Here is a 6975-nt window from a genome sequence, read left to right on the forward strand (position 1 = left end):
CAAAACTCCACCCCTGTGCTTTCTTCTCGAAGAAGCTCAGCCCAGCGGAGCGTAACTATGATGTGGGGGACCGGGAGTTGTTAGCAGTGGTCAGTGCCCTGAAGGTGTGGAGACACTGGCTTGAGGGGGCTAAGCACCCTTTTCTCATCTGGACCGACCACCAGAATCTGGAGTATATTCGGGCAGCCAGGAGACTGAATCCACGTCAAGCAAGGTGGGCCATGTTCTTTACCCGATTCCAGTTTACCTTAACGTATAGACCGGGCTCCCAGAACGTAAAGGCGGATGCACTGTCCCGTTTTTACGACTCGGACGATCGGCCCACCGAACCCACTCCCATCCTTCCCGCCTCTAGGCTGATAGCACCAGTGGTGTGGGAAGTGGACTCGGACATCGAGCGGGCGTTACGGGCGGAACCCGCTCCTCCTCAGTGTCCGGTGGGGCGGAAGTACGTGCCGCTTGGTGTCCGGGACAAATTGATTCGGTGGGCTCATGTTCTACCCTCCTCGGGTCACCCTGGGGTGAAGAGGACAGTGGGGAGCCTTAGGGGAAGGTATTGGTGGCCTACCTTGGCAAGAGACGTTAGGGTTTATGTTTCCTCCTGTTCGGTATGCGCCCAGAGTAAGGCTCCTAGGCACCTTCCTAGAGGGAAGTTACAACCCCTCCCCGTTCCACAACGGCCTTGGTCGCACCTGTCCGTAGATTTTCTGACCGATCTTCCCCTGTCTCAGGGGAACACTACGGTACTGGTGATTGTGGATCGGTTCTCGAAGTCCTGTCGTCTCCTCCCGTTGCCCGGTATGCCTACAGCCCTACAGACTGCGGAGGCATTATTCACCCACGTCTTCCGGCACTACGGGGTGCCGGAGGACATTGTTTCTGATCGGGGTCCCCAATTCACGTCCCGAGTATGGAGGGCGTTTATGGAGCGGTTGGGGGTCTCGGTCAGCCTTACCTCCGGTTATCACCCTGAGAGTAATGGGCAGGTGGAGAGAGTGAACCAGGAGGTGGGTAGGTTTCTGCGGTCGTATTGTCAGGACCGGCCAGGGGAGTGGGCGAGATACATTCCCTGGGCCGAAATGGCCCAGAACTCACTACGCCACTCCTCTACTAACATGTCCCCCTTTCAGTGTGTATTGGGGTACCAGCCGGTCCTGGCACCATGGCATCCGAGCCAGACCGAGGCTCCTGCGGTGGAGGAATGGGTGCAGCGCTCCAAGGAGACATGGAGAGCCGTCCAGGAATCACTCCAACAAGCTAGTGGACGGCAGAAGAGGAGTGCTGACCGCCACCGCAGTGAGGCCCCCGTGTTTGTACCGGGGGACAGGGTCTGGCTCTCGACCCGAAACCTGCCCCTCCGCTTGCCCTGCCGGAAGCTGGGTCCGCAGTGTGTAGGGCCCTTCAAAGTCCTGAGGAGAATAAACGAGGTGTGTTATCGATTACAACTCCCTTCCTATTATCGTATTAACCCCTCGTTTCATGTGTCTCTCCTCAGGCCGGTGGTAGCTGGTCCCCTGCAGGACGGTGAGGTACCGGAGGTCCCTCCTCCCCCTCTGGACATCGAGGGGTCCCCGGCGTACACGATACGGGCCATTCTGGACTCGAGACGCCGGGTGAGGGGCCTGCAGTACCTCGTGGACTGGGAGGGGTACGGTCCGGAGGAGAGGTGCTGGGTACCGGTGGGGGACATTTTGGATCCGTCTATGTTGAGGGATTTCCATCGCCTCCATCCGGATCGCCCTGCACCTCGTCCTCCGGGTCGACCTCGAGGCCGGTGTCGGCGCGCTGCGGGAGCCGCGCGTCAGAGGGGGGGTACTGTCACGACTTCGACCGAGGCAGGCTCTCCTTCCCGTTCGGGTGGCGTTCGGCGGTCGTCGTCACCGGCCTATTAGCTGCCACTGATCCTTTTCTCCCCCTCCCTATGTGTTTATTGGGCGCACCTGTTTTGTATGAGGGTTAATTAGTTGGGCTTATTTAATCAGCCGGCATACAGGTTTCTTTGTGCGGGATTGTTTGTTTGTAAGTGGTGGTGTTTGTTCCGTGCATCGTGTTTGCTGTACTGTTTTTTATTCCCTGTGTCTGGGGTTGTTTAAGTGGTCACCCAGTGTGTTAGTTGGGTGGCCTAGTTTTCTGCATGTTCATTAAAGAACATTTGGTTATTGCACCTGCTGTTGCCTGCGCTTGACTTCCACTCCGACACCCAGGCCTTACACATGCCCTTCCCTTTACACACTGAGTGTATAAAACATTAAGAAATCCTTCCGAATATTAAGTTGTAGCCAGATATTTCACCTGATGTATAAATGTGAACCATCCGGTTGACGTTTCCACTCACTACCAAATATGGAAGCCCAGTGGCTGGCAGTGGGAGAAGATGGAATGAGATGGATTTTGGCTGACATTCTGCTAATTTTGTCATCGATGAAACATTTCATCTCAATCAAAAAATTGGTTTCAAAAACTAAAATCTGTTATGAACAGAGTGGACTAAGTTTTGTAGATGTAAAAAAGATTTTGTTCTTTAGAAGGAGTGGAGGGGGGAATTGAGTTATTGCACACGTGCACTTCAGAGTAGGAATTGCCTAATGGAAATATGCAAATACATGCTAGAACGCGCCAATAGGATCTCGCTAGCTCGTGCTTGGCTCTGCCCACTTTGATTAATTTGCTCCCATTGGAAACGACAGCCTGTGGTCTATCTTGGGTTAGTTATGCAAATCTTTGCACCCCCCCCCTTTTGCCCTCAGAACACCCTTAATTGATGGGGGCATGGACTCTACAAGGTGTCAAAAGCATTCCACAGGGATGCTGGTCCATGTTGACTCCAATGCTTCCCACTTCTGTGTCAAGTTGGCTGGATGTCCTTTGGGTGGTGGATTATTCTTGATACACACAGGTAACTGTTGAGTGTGAAAAACCCAACAGCGTTGCAGTTCTTGACATAAACCGGTGTGCCTGGCACCTACTACCATACCTCTTTCAAAGGCACTTAAATATTTTGTCCTGCCCATTCACTCTCTGAATGGCACATACACAATCCATGTCTCAATTGTCTCAAGGCTTAAAAATCCTTCTTTAACCTCCCCTTCATCTACACTGATTGAAGTGGATTCAACAAGTGACATCAATAAGGGATCATAGCTGTTATCTGGATTCACCTGGTCAGTCTGTCATGGAAAGAGTGGGCATTCATAATGTTTTGTACACTCAGTGTATATTATGAGGTCCATGGTTAAACTCACCATGATCATCCTCACGATGTCTTTGCAGTCTTCCAGGGTGGAAGCAGGGGCAGATAGAAACTGTTTTGAGCCCCACCTGTTTAGCCAGAAATATATATACACAACTCAAACGTTTGGGGTCACTTAGAAATGTTCTTGTTTTTGAAAGAAAAGCACATTGTGTCCATTAAAATAACATCAAATTGATCAGCAATACAGTGTAGACATCGTTAATGTTGTAAATTACTATTGTAGCTGGAAACGGAATATTTATGAAATATCGACATAGGCGTACAGAGGCCCATTATCAGCAACCATCACTCCTGTGTTCCAATGGCACGTTGTGTTAGCTAATCCAAGTTTCCAAGTTGATAATTTTAAAAGGCTAATTGATCATTAGAAAACCCTTTTGCAATTATGTTAGCACAGCTGAAAACTGTTGTCCTGATTAAAGAAGCAATAAAACTGGCCTTCTTTAGACTAGTTGAGTATCTGGAGCATCAGCATTTGTGGGTTCGATTACAGGCTCAAAAATGGCCAGAAAAAAAGGACTTTCTTCTGAAACTTGTCAGTCTATTCTTGTTCTGAGAAATGAAGGCTATTCCATGCGAGAAATTGCCAAGAAACTGAAAATCTCGTACAACGCTGTGTACTACTCCCTTCACAGAACAGCGCAATATGGCCCTAACTAGAAAAGAAAGAGGAGTGGGAGGCTGAGCAAGAGGAAAAGAACATTAGAGTGTCTAGTTTGAGAAATAGACGCCTCACAAGTCCTCACCTGGCAACTTCATTAAATAGTACCCGCAAAACACCAGTCAACAGTGAAGAGGCGACTCTGGGATGCTGGCCTTCTAGGCAGAGTTCCTCTGTCCAGTGTCTATGTTCTTTTGCCCATCTTAATATTTTATTTTTATTGGCCAGTCTGAGATATGGCTTTTTCTTTGCAACTCTGCCTAGAAGGCCAGCATCCCGGAGTCGAGTGTGCAAAGCTGTCATCAAGGCAAAGGGTGGCTACTTTGAAGAATCTCAAAGATAAAATATATTTTGATTTGTTTAACACTTTTTTTTGTTACTACATGAAGGAACCGTATGTGTTATTTCATAGTTTTGATGTCTTCACTATTATTCTACAACATAGAAAATTGTAAGAATAAAGAAAAATCCTTGAATGAGTAGGTGTCCAAACTTTTGACTGGTACTGTATATATATGTTTTTAAAAAACGAGCTCCAACTGGGAAAATACTTTTTGGACGGTCAGCCAACTCGGAATTCCAAGTTGGGAACTCGGGCCTCTTTCTAATACTCCGACCTGAAGATCACTGACGTCATGATTTGACCTTGTTTTTTTCCCGAGTTCCCAGGTGTCTTGAAAGCACCATACATCCAGAGAATGCCAGACTTTGATGACAACATTTGCCCACAAGAAGAACCGCAGCGTCACCTTCCTGTTCAAGTGAGCACGGCACAACAAGGGGAGTCCAAAAAATGTTGTGTATACAGTTGCATAAATTATGTAATATGCCAGGGAGATATGTATACTGTAGCTAAGAAAGTAATACTAAGTGTATGTTGTGTAGTAAGCTGTTAGTAGTTCATGTGCCTCACCCTAATAATTTGGTCACTCCCCCCTCTTCACTTAGCCTACTGTACTGACTTGGTGGTGCACATGTAGCCTATAGGCTGTTTTTAGATAAATGTAATCATCTAATATTGTAAGAGCTTTCATTGTCTGCTTATATGCCCCCTTTATTTATCCTACGGTTCTGACTTGGTGTACAGGGAGAATACTGTAAGAACGGCCCATGTTCTGAATTCTGTTGCTGTACATTTAAAAAGTGCTGAACAAATAGTTATATTGACTATGTCCGTCCTAGCTCACTCATTAATGTCTTCATTACGGATTGCCTCTTATCCACTCGTCATCCCCTTATGCCATAGTTTGTACATCTCAATAGTCAGTAGAAACAACATTTTTGCAAGTCAACCAAATCAGCTGTTTTTTAAAAAGCAAGTAAATGAGGCTGAATGAACCGTTTCGCTGCCAGACAAGGCTCTGCTGAAAGCCAGGTGTAGCGGTGGTAACGATTCACTCCATGGTGCTGTAATGAAAGCTCTGCTGTTGGGACAGCTTTATGTAGGCTGTAAAAGTTGTGGGCACCGTTTGTCATGTTATCTTGCAATTAATATATTGTTTAGTTTTGTGTTGTGTTGTGTATTGGCTTTGCTGGCATGCATCTAAAAAACATTTTTGGAGTTTGCCCCACCAAGATTTACATGCTAACATCGCCACTGGTTACAGTAAACCGGAAAAGAACAGAAAGGAGATAACGGTTGTGATTTAAAACCGAGTTTAAGTCTAGGCTGTTAATATCTTAATAGTGCCTTCCAAGCGGAGGTGGTTACCATTGGAACTCGCATGGAAGCACAGTCCCCCAGTAACACCAAAGGACCCGTAAATTAGGTGCAAATAAAGAATGAAAATCTAGCCTACAGTTAATTCATTTAAAAATGTGTGAATTGGATTAATGGACAGACTCACTGCCTACTGTGAGAAACAGCATTCCAGCTTTCATTTCAGGCCCAAATACAGTTCAGGGGTAGGGGTGTGTGTGTGTGCTCCTTGACATGCTATTATGTCTATGATATTATGGCAATTAATAAGCCTAGCATTTTACAGAACCGTTTCTCTTTTAGATTTTCTTCAAACAGTTTGAAATGACGCACAAAACAGCCATGTGACTTCCTTCAGTGCCAGAAATAGGCTAACCCATAACATGATCTCATCAATCTCTAACGGACTCCAACTAGCATGGGAAATCTCTCTCCACGTCTGGTGAGACATCCATTAACTTTTGCAACACAAGTGCAATGCCATTAGTTTTCGTATTCACAAGAAGTGTATCAAATATGAAGTATATAAAAAGAAAAAAGCAGTCTAAGGCACTGCATCTCAGTGCTAGAGGCGTCACTATAGACCCTGGTTCGATTCCAGGCTGTATTACAACCGGCAGTGATTGGGAGTCCTATAGAGCAGCGCACAATTGGCCCAGCGTCGTACGGGTTAGGGATGGGCCTGGTAGGCCATCATTGTAAATAAGAATTTGTTCTTAACTGACTTGCCTAGTTAAATAAAGGTTAAATAAAAAATAAGGAGTACGGGGAGGAAACGGGTAAGAGGGGGTGGCAGGCTTCGAAGTCGTCATTACAAGATTCTACCCTGACTTGTGTCTAAAAAGGATACATACATACACATACATTCAAGACAGAGAGGCGGTTTGGCACACAAGGCGTACTAGATGGCTCTTTCTACACTCGACGTAAGCAAAAGCAGCGCTTGGCACTTTTCATCAGTATCTCTGGTCCCTGCTCTGATGACGCGCGCTCGACACCCTTGGCGGTTTTTATCGACGTACTTTAGAGAAGTCAGGCAGTTAGAAATGGAAACATTGTAAAGAATACTGGCGTGAACAGTGAATAAGAAGACAGAGAGAGAGAAAGGAAAAAGGGGAGTTTTCCGTGGGATACAGAGTAAGTCATAATGAATAGTAGGTCAGGATCGGATTGCAGAAAAATGAAAAGTAGCCTAAAAGAAAAAGTATGGAGAATATTGTTCAGTATAAAACAATACGCTAAATTACAAGATGTAGATTTATCAATAATGGCTGTTGATGCCGAAAAAGGTTTCGATCCATCCTTAATGGCCTTTTCTATTCAAAACTTTGGAAGCCTTCAACTTTCCAGCTGAAAAAAAAA

The sequence above is a fragment of the Salvelinus fontinalis genome, chromosome 36, assembly GCF_029448725.1.
Source record: "Salvelinus fontinalis isolate EN_2023a chromosome 36, ASM2944872v1, whole genome shotgun sequence".
Classification (NCBI taxonomy): Eukaryota; Metazoa; Chordata; class Actinopteri; order Salmoniformes; family Salmonidae; genus Salvelinus; species Salvelinus fontinalis.